Here is a 14,791-nt window from a genome sequence, read left to right as displayed (position 1 = left end):
CGTCCCGCTCGGTCGCTACGTAGCGACCGAGCTCAAGCCAAAGCTCGGTCGCTACGTAGCGACCGAGCGCTCCTCCCGCTCGGTCGCTACGTAGCGACCGGGCTCGAGCCAAAGTTCGGTCGCGTGTAGCGATTGAACCTTTCCGAACATCGATACGACACCAGTCCTTGCATTCTCGTCAAACCTTCGAATACTATCTCCCGAAGACCGTAGCAAGCTCAATCCATGTTTCCCGCTATTCTAATTCATCGATCAAACTTCGCGGATCCGAAACCGCGGAAAACTCGTAGTAAACGTGTCGAGTCGGAAGACGGCCCAAAGGGACCTAAAACACGACTCAAGGCCCATCCTACGATTTTTCCTAACCAAAAGCCCGTGAACCACAGCATGGTTCACGCTTGGCCCACGAGGAAGGATAAATGTCAAGTTTCCGCGGATAAATACGGAAGTTTTGGAGATAATTGTGAAGATCGGGAAAAACGGAATATCTCCATTTTTTGCTACGACAGCTTAAGGGCAGAAGAGTAAAAGCGTAAACCGACCTTGGAGCTAGTATATAAGGAGTCCTAGGCGAGGAGCAGAAAAGAGAACTTTTTCAGAGCAAACTTAGCACTTAGAGCGATTTAGGCAACTTTCCGTTTTTGTTATTTCGAGCTGCGACTCAATTAGGTTTAGCCGTCTTAGGGTTGCTAGAACTAGGAATCTCGCCGACAGCTCTCGAGCCCAGGCTTATACCTTGTTGTAACACTCATACGCAGATTCGGAATAAGATCTACTTTGCTCTCTTTTCGATTTCTTATCTTTATCGTTGTTATTCTCGTGTTCTGATTGCTTGACGTGTGGTAATTAACAGATATCCGGGTCCTCTGGGAAACTAGGGTTTTCTTAGTTTCCTTATTTAAACGGAAATCGACAGTGCGAATTTCGGTTCCCACAGTTTGGCGCTAGAAGGAGGGGGACTTACGGATTAATCTAACCCGCAAAAGCCACACACAGTCAGACATGTCAACCAACGACGCGGATAACGTGCAAACTCCCCTTAACGGAGGCAGCGGCACCGATCTCCACACTCCGGTAGCGGACGTATCTGCGGCCAACGCGCAAGCCAACACCGCGACGCTCGAGGAGTTTAAAAAGATGTTCGCCACCTATGAAAAAAGGTCGGAAGAACAGGATAAGCTCGTGACCTTGACCAAATAGGTTGAAACCTTAACGGCAAGGACCCAAGCTATCCGTCCCCGCGGAACCACCAAAATCCGCGGGAAGAGGCTCGACTTCGCCACCCCACTCGATAGAGCAGGAGTCGCGCGGGAACGACCTTCCGGTCAAAACCCCAGCGAGAAATCTCCCATCGAAAAGGGGAACTCTGAAAGTCTTCCGCCCCCTGCAAAGGACTCGGAGGATAACGAAGCCGAACACATTGACCTGGATCCTAGCGATGTCTCCAACGACACCGACGAAGACATCGACATACATCCAAGAAGAACCAGAAGCCAATCCGCTCGGGAAGGCTCCCCGTTCGAAAAACCAATGACGGAAGAAGAAGAAGTCGCCTATTGGAACAAACAAGAGGAGCTGGCCGAAAGGCAAACCGAGCTCACTCGCAGTAAACGCCGACAGGCTCGGAAATCCACTGACGAGACATCGGATATCCGCGATCTTCGCGACTACATCACTAAGACTGCGGCAGAAGTGAGAGCCGTAAAGTATCAAATCCATCATGCTACTAGTGCTGCCCCCGAGATCGATCGACTGCTGGAAGGAGCTCGAAAGACCCCCTTCACCAGTCGTATTTCGGACATGAGGGTGTCCGATCCAGGAAAGATCAAAGTACCGAAGTACGATGGTACGGCCGATCCAAAAGCGCACCTTCAGGCTTTCCACATCGCGATGGGAAGGGCAAGACTGAAGGACGGTGAAAAGGATGCCGGCTATTGCCGCCTGTTTGTCGAAAATCTTGAAGGAGCAGCGCTCGAATGGTTCGCACGCCTTCGTCGCAACACCATCGGGAGTTTCCGACAGCTCGCATCGAAATTCCTCAAACAGTACTCTGTGTTCATAGACAGGGAAACCTCCGATGTTGACCTCTGGAGTCTCTCCCAGAGGGAAGACGAACCCCTCCGCGAGTTTATCAGTCGGTTCAAGCTGATAATGTCCAGGGTCAGTGGGATAAGCGACAAAGTGGCCATCGACGCGCTGAGAAAAACGCTCTGGTACAAGTCGAAATTCAGAAAATGGATAACTCTCGACAAACCGCGAACAATCCAGGACGCCCTTCACAAAGCAACGGACTACATCATAGTCGAGGAAGAAACTAAAGTCTTATCGCAAAAACATAAGCCGGCAAGACCATTCTCGAAAGACGCAGATACGAAGGGGAAAAAGAAGAACTCTCGTAACGACAAGTACGTCCATCACGAGGGGGAAGATCTCCAGGGAGCGCATAATTATGCGATCAATTCGGATCAAGGCCGGACCACGGGCAACACATGGACTCGCAATCAAGGATATGACGAGAACACCTTCTGCGAGTTCCACCAATCCCGAGGACACTCCACGACCAATTGCAAAGTCTTGGGAGCAAGACTGGCCGCGAAGCTACTCGCTGGAGAGCTTTCGGAAGTAACTAGCGTCAAAGATCTCATCCTCGATTCTGATCGGCCTCCAAAGACGGACAGAAATCCGCCCGTTGAAAAATCCCCTCAACGAAACCAACCTGGGGATAAACGCGGTAGGAGGCCGGATGACAAAGGGAACGATAACAATCGTCGCAGAGTCAATATGATCATCGGAGGATCTCAATACTGCGGCGATACCGTGTCGGCCATCAAGGCTTACCAACGGAAGGCAGAATCAAGCGCAAATTGGCCTACATGGTCTCCTCCTCGAGACGGCCAAAGTTGCTCGATCACCTTCACAGAGGAAGAAGCCGGCGGTATCGACCAACCTCACTGCGACCCGCTCGTCATAGATCTCGTCATACGAGATTTAGAAGTCGGTAGGGTACTCGTCGATACGGGAAGCACGGTCAACGTAATCTTCCGCGACACTCTCAAGCGGATGAGTATCAAACTCGGAGAGGTAATTCCGACGCCAAAACCACTCACGGGTTTTTCAGGCGAAGTGTCAATGACTCTCGGATCAATCCAATTGCCAGTCATGGCCAAGGAGATCACGAAAATCGTCGAATTCGCGGTAGTCGACCATCCCGCTATCTACAACGTGATCATGGGAACCCCATGGCTCAACGCCATGCAGGCAGTTCCGTCAACTTACCACCTGGGTCTCAAGTTCCCAACGCCGAGCGGAGTCGCGGCCATCTGGGGATGCCAAAAACAGTCGCGACTATGCTTCCTCGCGGAGCATAAGTTAAGGCAAATCACGGCTTCTGCAAACGGCAAACGCGCGAAGATAGATCGATCTTCGGCCAAAAGCGCCCCGCACAAGGACGAAGTAAAATCGTCTGTCAACGCAAACGCATCGGACGTCGAAGCTCGACATAAATCCGAAGCCCACGCGACAACTCAACCGGAACATCCGGAAAATAGCGTCGACCCAGCCACGATCGACACGGTCAAGGCGGACATCGCGACACCAACCGCCGAGTAAGAACACTCGCGGCATGAAACAGAACTACGAGATGGCTTGATCCTCGAAAGGGGTACGTAGGCAGCTTGTCAGAAGACGAGTTCAGCTATCCCCCTCTCTAAAAAGGGGGGGGGGGAGTGGGTGCGTATACTCGTATACTCCCACAATCGCCATTATTGTAATCGAGTTTTTAAACATAAAATTTTTTTACGATATACACTGTCTTTTTATCGAAAACGCTTACGCTTCAGTTTACGCTCGTCTGCGGCCTCATCCGGCCCAAAAATCGTAAAGATTATCACCTTTCAAACACGCAAAAATACACGCATAATCCTCGAAAATAACTGCGAGACGTCGCAAAAAGTTAAAATTCGAGGACAATCCTAAACAAATTGTCCGAACGCGACCACCAAAAAACCTTACACGCCGTTCGTCGATTGGCCCCGACGAACACGCCAGCCGTCTTAAACAAACGCAATCCGATCACTCTTTTGATCTTTAAAAAACGTCCAGCACAAGGACAAAAGCGCGCTACAACAAAAATCCGAAATTTTGGTTTAGCACTTCCAGTTGATTCTGAGAAGATGCTCGATTCGTACCATACAAGTCATATAAGCCGAGAACATATCGCGGACTTTAAACCGGTGCGAGTCAGGAAGAAATCGCAACAGGAAAAACGATAGCCGGCTAGTCACCGCACAAACCTTAACCGAAAGTAAACCTAGGTCTTGCCCTAAACCCAACGCTCTGGTCTCAAACATCTCAAGGCATGATATCTAAAAGATACGAGATCATAAACCATGCCTCTCCGTTCGTATCTCAATGTTCACGAAAATCGTAAAGACAGATAAATTTTTACGAAAATCACGAACGAACCAACAGATTGAACGTCTAATTAGAACTACATACGAGACGACAACTCGTATTTACTTCAACCCTACTCAGGAAAAACTCGAAACAAAACATTTATCATATAAATAAACCGCGTAAAGCGGCAAGGGATTCAAAGCCACCAACGGCCAGTCCCAGAAATACAAATACGGCCATCTTGGCCTAAACGAAATCCAAATTCAAAGGGCCACATTCGGCCGAAAACAAGGATAACTGATCCATCCCTCATAGTCCAAAGTCAAAGTCCCCGGACAAAGAAGCACCAAACGCATCCGCAGGACGATCCGCTTCCTCGCCACCATCGTGAAAATCGATCGGGACCTCCTCGGTATCAGGAGAAACCGGGATGGAATCCCAGAACCCTCGAATCCTCTCGTCGATCGGAGGGATAAGCGCCTCAGCGTGGGCACGGTCACTTATCCCACTCTTCATCAAGCTCATTTCCTCTTCAAACACATAGTCGTCGGCTTGCGTCCTCCAAAGACTTCCGACCGAACCACGGCACTCGCGAAAGTCGCCCACCGAGGTAAATGCATTCTTAAGGTTCCCGTACTCAACCTGGAACTGAGATGCGCGAGTCTTCATCACCTCGACGATTTCTCTTTTGCCTTTCCTCTCCGCTTTACGAACAGCCCGCGCATGATCACAAGTAAGCTGTGCCTCTCGCTCCAGCATCTCGCCTTGTACGCGAGCGAGATCCCGCTCCGCTTTCTCCGCCTTGAAGCGGTAGACCATGGCTTCTCTATGACCCGCCTCGATGGCCGAGCCCAGCAAGCTCAGGCCCTGCAAAATCGATGGGCGTGTTACAAATCCATATGTAGGATAATCACCAAAAAATTCCCAAAAAAAAACTAACCCCATTGATGATGCGAGATCCTTCCGCAACGACTCTCGGCCTCGCCGATTCTTTCGTAGGAGGAGGAGCATCGAAACCCGATGGCAGCCCAGCAAAGAAATCATCGAAATCCAGAATGGGGGCCTCGCTCGAACCGCTTCCGTCGCCGTAAGCAAGGTTCGGATCCCATCCTGGAAGCATAGAGTCGTCCATCGAAAACTCTATGTCGCCAAGATCGACATCTTTTCCCTTCCAAGAGCTCGACTCCGGCGCAGCTGTCGGAGCTTTGACGGGATTCTGGTTGTCGGGTTCGGAGTCGCTTCCTGTATCCGCGTCCAAAGCTGGACCGGGTTGCACAAATTTCAGTGCCTTCCGAACCCTTCTCGGCGTGAAAGAAGTCCAGAAGAAGGGACCATTCCTGAGAAGATCCCTCACCGCAATAATGTCCTCAGGGAACGGAGCAAGAGGATTGATGAAGGGACGATTGTTCGGCAACCTCCGGAACAGTGGAATGCAACTCTCTTCGACGGACGCAGCGTCCAAACGAACAAAGAAAAAGAACTTCTTCCACAAGTTGAAGTTCGAAATGAACTTCTTAACCACCGACATAAATTTCCGAGGGACAAACCTATGCTTATCCGTATCCTTTACAAGTTGAAGCCTCAAAAGCGCTTCATAATGATCAACGGAAAGGGAAAGGCCATGCTCATAGCTTAGGATAAGGATCCCAATAAGGTGCTGAATGGCAAGGGGTGTCAACTGACTTATCGCGACTTCGAAGCGGTCCAACACTCGGACGAGAATTTCGGGTATGGGGAACCAGAGGCGACAACGCACTATGAACGCCTCATAACAAGTAAAGTAACCCTCCGGGGGGTTATTAGCACATTCCCCGCGGCAGGGAACCCGGAACTCCACAACATCCGGGATGTGGTAGAACGACCGCATCGTCGCGAGAAACTCGTCAGTAGTCCTGCTTGCGTCCTCTTCCTCGACTCCATGATGGACCAGGACCGGGAATGGCTTCTCCTTGGGAGGGATCAACGAGCCATAATGAGCAACCCACCATGCCTCGTTCTCGGCAGGATGCTCGCGGACGAAGACCCTTTTTTCGCAATCTTTTTCTTGCTTGACATCTTTGCACTTCTCTTGAGAGAATAGAGGAAAAGGGTGGAGAGAAAGATAGAAAGTTTTTGAAAGATCTTAGAGAAAAACAAGAAAGTGAAAAAATTATGGAACAAGTTACCTCTCTTCTTATAAGACATGAGGATTTACTATTCAAGCTCGGACTTTCGGATATTAATTCCACCCATCACGCCTAACTTGCCAAACATGCCTAACCGCACGCTAGGATCCTACGATGCATGATCCTAACGGGCTGGGGGGCTAACTGTTGGGGTCAAAAACGGTTACGACGGAATTACCACCCGAAAATCCTCGGAGATCGTATTTCCGAAAGAGTTAGTAAAAGAAGGGATGTAATTTTCGTAAAAATAACCTATACGAGGTTTTTACGAAAAAGTATCCTTTGGGATTCAAACCGAACAAACCAAACTCGAGCCAAAGCTCGGTCGCTATGTAGCGACCGAGCGATCGTCCCGCTCAGTCGCTACGTAGCGACTGAGCTCGAGCCAAAGCTCGGTCGCTACGTAGCGACCGAGCGATCGTCCCGCTCGGTCGCTACGTAGCGACCGAGCTCGAGCCAAAGCTCGGTCGCTACGTAGCGACCGAGCTCGAGCCAAAGCTCGGTCGCTACGTAGCGACCGAGCGATCGTCCCGCTCGGTCGCTACGTAGCGACCGAGCTCGAGCCAAAGCTCGGTCGCTACGTAGCGACCGAGCGATCGTCCCGCTCGGTCGCTACGTAGCGACCGAGCTCGAGCCAAAGCTCGGTCACTACGTAGCGACCGAGCGATCGTCCCGCTCGGTCGCTACGTAGCGACCGAGCTCAAGCCAAAGCTCGGTCGCTACGTAGCGACCGAGCGCTCCTCCCGCTCGGTCGCTACGTAGCGACCGGGCTCGAGCCAAAGTTCGGTCGCGATGTAGCGATTGAACCTTTCCGAACATCGGTACGACACCAGTCCTTGCATTCTCGTCAAACCTTCGAATACTATCTCCCGAAGACCGTAGCAAGCTCAATCCATGTTTCCCGCTATTCTAATTCATCGATCAAACTTCGCGGATCCGAAACCGCGGAAAACTCGTAGTAAACGTGTCGAGTCAGAAGACGGCCCAAAGGGACCTAAAACACGACTCAAGGCCCATCCTACGATTTCTCCTAACCAAAAGCCCGTGAACCACAGCATGGTTCACGCTTGGCCCACGAGGAAGGATAAATGTCAAGTTTCCGCGGATAAATACGGAAGTTTTAGAGATAATTGTGAAGATCGGGAAAAATAGAATATCTCCATTTTTTGCTACGACAGCTTAAGGGCAGAAGAGTAAAAGCGTAAACCAACCTTGGAGCTAGTATATAAGGAGTCCTAGGCGAGGAGCAGAAAAGAGAACTTTTTCAGAGCAAACTTAGCACTTAGAGCGATTTAGGCAACTTTCCGTTTTTGTTATTTCGAGCTGCGACTCAATTAGGTTTAGCCGTCTTAGGGTTGCTAGAACTAGGAATCTCGCCGACAGCTCTCGAGCCCAGGCTTATACCTTGTTGTAACACTCATACGCAGATTCGGAATAAGATCTACTTTGCTCTCTTTTCGATTTCTTATCTTTATCGTTGTTATTCTCGTGTTCTGATTGCTTGACGTGTGGTAATTAACAGATATCCGGTCCTCTGGGAAACTAGGGTTTTCTTAGTTTCCTTATTTAAACGGAAATCGACAGTGCGAATTTCGGTTCCCACATCTATCTAAATGGAATATTTCTCTCTTCTTGAATTGCCTGAAGAAATTCAAGCGTTGGTGGTTGAACGTGTGGCCCATAACTCCTTTCAAGATCTCTATGGCCTCAAAGCATCGTCCAAGTCGATGAAAGCGTTAGCAAAGCGGCGTGGTGTATACTATTTTTACGATATGTTAGCCGTTCCCTAGGGACTCAATATGCTTTCGTAGTTGTTGAAATCTTGCTACGCTTAGGGAAATCCAATCACACTTTATATAAAGGGTGTACAGTTCTACTTCACATTCAGCCTTCAAGAAGAAGGTCTTACTCTCATGAAGCGTACAGCAGATGCAGGATATGAGCGTGCTGTGTATACACACGCAATTACTCAAGCAATCTTTTTGTGTGATGCGCAGTATTTTCACGTTATTCCAAGAGAATGGGTTCAGAGGATAGGGAAACTAGTGCGATCTGTGAAATGGGGATGGGGTTTGTGGCATTCTGACGAGTTCCACCAAAGTAGAGCGCTGTTCATTTCAAAGTTTGTTCCGTCGTTCTACAGATGCCAATGTGCAACACATGTGTGGCGACAATGTCTCTGCTTGTGGCACCTTGATACGACTAAGGATGACAACATGTGTGAGCGATGTTTCTGGATCAAAGAGTTTGGCTTGTTTTTTCGTGATTTTGAACCGATAAGCGTTATCAGGGACACAAGGAAGTGGTGAAGATGTAATCTATCGGTACCTTATCTTTTTAAGTTATGTGCTATTTTCTTTTTAAGTTCAAATGAATGTAATGAAGGCTTGGTTATTGTTTCTTTTGGCTGATTTATTGTTCAATTACGGCTGCATTACTGTTTTATCACGGCTGGTTTATTATGCATTAAACACTTGAAAAAGAGGTTCATTTACGTGCATTGCAAAACGTTCAGATTTCTTAGTTTACATGCAGACATGTAAAACGTCAATTACAAACCAACGGATGGAGTTATAATTAGCATCGATATTCTCATATCGTTGGGTGAGTTTAAGTAATAATTAGCCTCGATATTTTAAACAAGTGCCATCATTAATCGACAACTCAGTCCAATCAAGCATGTGGAAACGTCCCATTAATAATGAAAGTGGGTGAGTGATAATGTTCGTTGTGGTATAAACAATGATGAGTTAACTGAGTTCCTTTACACTTTACGGCTGAGTTACTTTATACATTACAGTTTAACGGCTGATTTACTTTACACTTTACAACTGAGTTACTTTATACATAACGGCTGAGTTACTTAACAACTGAGTTACTTTAATACGTTAAGTCTGAGTTACATTAATCGTAGGCTGACTTACAAAACATTACTAAACAAAGTAGTAGTAGTAGCAAAGTAACAACATTCCAACCCCACAAACAAACACATTCCTCAAACACCGACCCTGAGTCATACATTCTTCTCTTTTTCCCCCAGACGCCGTCTTCATTACTTCAATCTCTTTCTCCAACAGAGCAACGTTAACTCTGAATTCCGAGATGTCTTTGTTCATGCCACTTATTAGTGACTTAATATCATCAACCTCTTCAACCAAACACTCATCCGCCCTTTTGAATAAATGTCTTTGTTTTCACAATATAACCAGATTTAAGTACTACATTACATAACATGCGAAATAAGCACCAAAACGAACCTTATTATATCCTTTTCCGCAACAATAGTACAATCTTCTTGGATTTCTAAAGGTTCCAGATGTAGAAATGTAATAGGGTTCACCACACCAACACTGTTTCTGCGTTCCTTTTTCCGCGTTCGAACGGCGTCTGTAAGAATTTCTTGAAACGGCCGATGAAGAAGACATTTTTATTCTCAAAACAATTTCAGAAACGAAATGGAATTACATGGAATTAGGGTGAGAAAGACGACATGATGAAACGACATCGTTTCCACACGCGCCATAATTAAAATAATATTTCAATGTGTCGATATTGTAAATCCCTGGACTACCCCGTCAGAGTGTTAATAATTAGCCTCGATATTAGGTTTGAGCCGTATTTTCCACAGCGCCATAATTAATCGACAACTCAGTCCAATCAAGCAAGTGAAAACGTCACATTAGAAATGTATTATATTAACATTCACAGCTGGGTTTTGCCGTATTACAATGGCTGAATTATGATTAATTTATTTACGGCTGAGTTTCGGTCACTTATGGCTGGGTTTATCGTAAACTAACATTCACAACTGAGTTACCTTATACGTTTTGGCTGAGTTATTATAAAGATACGGCTGAATTAAACAAACACATTATGACTGGGTTATAGTACTTAATATACAAGAAATACGAATTCGACATGTTTAAATTCAGGAACCGAAATTAGCAGATTCTCAAAACAATTTCAGAAACGAAATGGAATTGCATGGAATTAGGGTGAGAAAGATAACATGATGAAACAGTATCGTTTCCACACGCGCCATAATAATAATAATATTTAAATGTATCGGTATTATAAATCCCTCGACACATGCGTAAGAAACTGTTAATAATTAGCCTCAATATTAGGTTTGAGCCGTACTTTTCACACGGGCAATAATTAATCGACAACTCAGTCCAATCAAGCAAGTGGAAACGTCACATTACATTAGAAATATATTATATTAACATTCACAGCTGGGTTTTGCCGTTTTACAATGGCTGAATTATGATTAATTTATTTACGGCTGAGTTTCGGTCACTTATGGCTGGGTTTATCGTAAACTAACATTCACAACTGAGTTACCTTATACGTTTTGGCTGAGTTATTATAAAGATACGGCTGAATTAAACAAACACATTATGACTGGGTTATAGTACATAATATACAAGAAATACGAATTCGACATGTTTACATTCAGGAACCGAAATTATCAGATTCAAAATACAGACAAGGCATCACTTAAATTATCAGGACCAAACTCTTCAAACATGTGGACGAGATCACGCCAGACTCTTGTTAACATCCACGGAGGCTTGTCGCCTCCGATTGCCCAAGTTCTCTTCAAATAGCGCATCTGGCAACGAAATAGCGTTCTGGCCACAAGATTAAAATGTGTCCAAACTGTCGAATTATGCCTTCGATCCCACGTGTTTCTTACAGCGAGTTGAAGAAACCAGCGTTCCTTAAAATGATCGAGAATTGCGCGGTATGTCGGCCAATCATGAACCCAACCTTCTGCAAGAATCGACGGGATGACGAGAGAGAGATCACTTAAAAATCTGAACCAGATAGTACTGGTTGTGTCAAGAAATTCACCCGGACCAGGGTATAGAAGAGGGAGGTTTTCACGATTTGCAGAGCTTAGTATCGCATGACACTGTTCTCTAACATCGTCGAATAACCAGGAACAATCAGCATAACCTTTGATGGGGATAGAGAGTTTTTGTTTAGCTTTTTCTTTTAGAGAGAGAAAGTTGTATGAGAGATGACAATATATAGAGAGGTACAGAACGTCAAACGTCTCGAGTTAAAAATTTTCAAGAAGCAGTTATCTTTTTCCCGCCAAACGTCAGGATGAAGTGACACTCTACGGCTGTGTTACAGACCACATTTACGGCTGACTTAGTAAATTGGTTTAGGGTTTATGGTTGCTTATTTAGGGTTTAGGTTTGCTTTTTTGAGTTTTTAAGTTTGGGATTTGGACTTTATGGTGCAAGAATAGTTATAAAAACACAAATTCATGATAAATAACACAATAATAGTTTATGAGTTTTAAATTATGCTCACACCTCATATGTATCAGTTGTGGGAACCAAAATTCGCACTGTCGATTTCCGTTTAAATTGGGAAAATAGGAAAAACCTAATTTTCCAGAGGTCCCGGATCTCTGCGAGAGCCAACGACAAGTGCCCAAATATATGCGGAAATCATGAAAAGATAACAAACGAGTTTAGAGAAAACAGTAGATCTTATTTCGAGTCCGCGTAAGAGCGTTACGATCATTACAAGTGATCATGAAAGCTTTGGCTGCAAAGGCTGTCAGCGAGTTACTTAGTTCTGGCGGCCTAATAGCTCAAACCTAGTTGAGTCGCAGCTCGATAACAAAAGACGAAATAGATACAGAAAAGGTTTTTTGATTGATTTCGGACTGAACCTTGTTAAAGGCTGCCTACGTACCCCTTTCGGGGATCAAGCCGAACGTAGTTCAATTGATAGAGCTGGACAAGAGATCGAACTGCCTGGACGAGTTCGTCTAGTAATTGAGTGCCGGTCATAGAAACCAAACTTGTCGAGAATAAAGCCTAAAGTTTCTAAGTGCAGAGAATTTTGAATCTAAAAAGTTCTCTCATACCTCTCGCCTAGGACTCCTTATATACTTGCTCCAAGGTCGGTTTACGCTTTTACTCTTCTGCCCTTAAGCCGTCATAGCATAAAATGGAGATATTCTATTTTTTCCGATTTTCGTAATTATCTTCTAAATTCCGTATTTATCCGCGGATACTTGACATTTATCTTCCCTTGCGAACCAAGCGTAAACCATCCTACGGTTTACGGGCTTTTGGTTAAGAAATTGTAAGATGGGCCTCGAGTCGTGTCTTAGGTCCCTTTGGGCCGTATTCCGACTCGAAACGTTTATTGCGACTTCTTTCGATAAAGAACATACTTTCCGCGGTTTTTACCTCAAAGTTTGATCGATGATTTAGAATGGCAGAAAACATGAACTGAGTTCGCTACGGTCTTCGGGAGATAGCATCGAAGGATAGACGAGAATGCATGGACTGGTGTCGTATCAACGTTTCGGAAGAGCACGGTCACTACGTAGCGACCAAGCGGGACGGACACTCGGTCGCTACGGGATGGACGCTCGGTCGCTACGTACTGCAAGGCTCTTCGTAAAGATATTTTTACGAGGATTACTTTTCGTAAAAATGTTCATGCTGATTTTTACAGACTTTCAGACATTGATTTCGTCGTGACCGAATTTGACCCCAACATTAGTTAAGTTTATGAGTAATTGTAAGACAACATATACCTCAAGATCATGATTGATTCTAAACTCGTAGATTCAATAAAGAAGACACATTCAGTTGATTATATATTCACTTCAGATATGTAATTGGAGTTTCAATTTAACATTTTAAAGTATAAACATTTATTTTTTTTGATTAATGGGTATGTTTGAGGTATGCCTGAGTTATAATATCTTTTTATATATCTATGTTACGATTATAAGGTATGTTTGGGGTAAGGCTGAGTTACGTATATACGACACGACAGGGTTATAAAAACGATAAGACTGAGTGAAATTTTCTAATAACAACATAAGTCAAGTACAAAATAACAACATAAGTTCATCATAAAACAACAACAACAAAAGTTAATTTAAGTACACCAAGCGCTAGACACTTGAATATTTCTTGCTTCAGCGAGGATATCTGCTGCCATCTTCATCCGTAAACCTTGAATATTTTGATCGTTTATCCCATCAAACGTTACATTAAGCGCTAGACACTCCACAAACTTCAATGAATACACCCCACAATCGCCAATCTGGGTGTTTTGTGGAGTGTATCTTTTGCTCCTTCTTCTGAATGGGAACTTCTTCCTGCTAATGGGTCTGATATTGGCAGGAATATGTACACTCAACATAGCGGGAATCATGTGCGTCAGCGGTTTAAATGAATTCAGAATTTTCTGCTCACTTTCGGGTGTTACCTCTCCAAAGATTGGATCATAGCAATCAATCTTCTCCTTCTTCAGATCCACGTGATCCACATCTTCATACCACTTCAGGTTTGTTCGAGAATGATCGGGAATCCTACCATTTATCACATGTTCATAACCATTGCCTTTGAACAAGAACATTGTGGGTTTCATCTTGAACTGAGTGTAATCGTGAAGCAAAAAACTTTGCCACCAAAAGTCAACGAAGACAATCCGCTTGGACAAGAATGGAGTGGGCTCTCGCATGGACCTTTTAATGAGGACGTTCATATACGCCACGACATGCTACACAAATAATATGAATAAGTCATCCGTGATAAAATATATAACTCAGCCGTTATATAATAAAAGAATATATAACTCAGCCGTTATATAATAAAATAATATATAACTCAGCCGTAAAACTTAGATAACACAGTCTTAATAAAATAAAATAATATATAACTCAGACGTAATAAAGACTTACATTATCAAACACCCATAAATACTCAGCCTCCGACCACGGTCTCTCATGGATGAGTATGCTGTAGAAGTCACTCTCATGATCAGCTGTTAGTACTTCTTTTTTACCTGGTGGTGCTGGTAGTTTGGGTGGAATTGCCTTGATGTGTTGCATAAGTTTCTCCAATAGCGCCGGATCAACAGGTGCTAGAGGGTCATATATTGCTGATGAAGGAGTAACATTCTTCCTCATGCACGTCGTTCCATCATGTCATACCGTCAAAAAAACAAATGATGAAGAAACTGCCATCGTTGACAACCCTTTTGGAGTTAACCGAACATTTTTCTCCCGGAATTCCTTAATTATGGCAGATCTAACCAATTCAGAATTCTCGACATCAGACTCCGGCGCGAATTCGTTCTGTTCTGCAACAACTTCGTTAGTTATATCAGCCAGTGAACTATCCTCTACATCAGGTTGTACATTGCATCTTGTTACACCGTCACGCGGTGGAATCACCTTT

This window comes from Brassica rapa, chromosome A01 (genome assembly GCF_000309985.2).
Source record: "Brassica rapa cultivar Chiifu-401-42 chromosome A01, CAAS_Brap_v3.01, whole genome shotgun sequence".
In the NCBI taxonomy this organism is placed as follows: Eukaryota; Viridiplantae; Streptophyta; class Magnoliopsida; order Brassicales; family Brassicaceae; genus Brassica; species Brassica rapa.
This window is presented reverse-complemented; position numbering follows the sequence as displayed.